We start from the raw sequence: 1,616 nt of genomic DNA on the forward strand, positions 1-1,616 counted from the left end.
GATTAAACCCATCTCTGTGTGGTATTAGCTCTCGAACTTTCGATTCGGAGACATTCAAGTGTTGAACTTTCGATTCGGGGACATTTAGGTGTTGAACTTCCATTTCAGGGACATTAGGACCGGGGTCAAAGATTGGGCTCTATCTGTTATGATGCGATACTTCTCGGGGGGGGAAATAGACCGTTTTTCCGAAAAAGACTGAAATTGTTAAAAAAAAAAAAGGCTGAAATAGGCCTAGGCAAAAAAAACCGACCCGAAACCCGGACCGATATCTGGACCCAAAAAACCGGTTCGGGGCGGATACGGATAAGAGGAAATTATCTCATTGGGTACAGTTTTTGAAAACCCGTGGGTATCGGATCGGTCCGGATAATACACGTTACCCAAACATGATACCCGAATATCCGAACATATAATTAAATATCAAAAATATTAATTATATATAATTTAATTATCTAGAATTACAATTATAAATCTAAATATGTCAATTAACTTTAGACTTAAATACCCAAAACAACCAAACTATCCAAAAATTATTTATTATGTTTGTCAAAATTTAGCAAAATTTATTCAAATATAACTAAATTTATTAAAATTTAACAAATATTTAAGGTTTTTTTCGGATATCCGATATTTTACGTATAAAACCCGACATTTCACATCTAAAATACCCGAACCGAACGGGTACCCATATTTTTCGGGTATTTATAGGGTCTAAAATGTTTTACCCAAACCGATCCGAACCTGACGATACCCGAACCGAACCGGAACCAAATGTTTAGAAATACCCGAATGGGTCGTAAATTCATTACCCATTTAACCCAAACCCGAACGGGTTTTATCCGAATCCGAACGGGTTACCCATATGCCCAGGTCTAGGCTGAAACTACAATGGGCCCACCATCAAACGACAGTGTTTTAGAAAACGAAAAAAAAAAAAAAAAACTACACAAACGCCGTCGTGAAACCTTACCTAGTGAACTTCATTAGTGAACTTCACCGTCGCATTCGCGATTTGTTTCTATGAAAGGAGGGTTGAGAGAGTCGATCCTTTGAGGGTTCTTCATTCTGGGGGTTTTCTGAAGCGATCGATTTGGAGAATCTCGTCTATGGTTCTCGATTTTTCTATGTTTGAGCATTGTAGAGGCGAAATCGACCTGGTTGATTGCCATTACGTGTTTGGCTAAGGCTGCTCCGGATACTCAAAAGGGTCTGTTATCTCTTCTTATAATCTGGATATCTGCACTTGGTTTCGATCCTTTTTTATCTTGGATTTTAGTTTCACAACTGAGATTTGTTCCTTTAGAATCACGAGTTTTCACTTCTAAACTCAAATAAGAGTTTGAGTTTTGTATTATGATCTGGACTCGTATCGTATCATCTGTGTGTGGAAAGTTTATTTGAGAACAACACAAGTGGTTATATAGGATTAGAGCTTGTGCAAGATTAGAGGAGCACCAAACTGTGGGTGAATGGTGATGACTGTGTAAGGCGCGTGAATATAGGAAGGAGAAAGCTCAAAGGAAAATTTCTGTAGAATCAGTGCCATTGCCATTTTTGCCTCAAGCAATGCAAAATTCTGGCCAATGCATATCCTCGGTCCCCATGCAAAAGAA

The sequence above is a fragment of the Arabidopsis lyrata genome (assembly GCF_000004255.2).
Source record: "Arabidopsis lyrata subsp. lyrata unplaced genomic scaffold ARALYscaffold_855, whole genome shotgun sequence".
Classification (NCBI taxonomy): Eukaryota; Viridiplantae; Streptophyta; class Magnoliopsida; order Brassicales; family Brassicaceae; genus Arabidopsis; species Arabidopsis lyrata.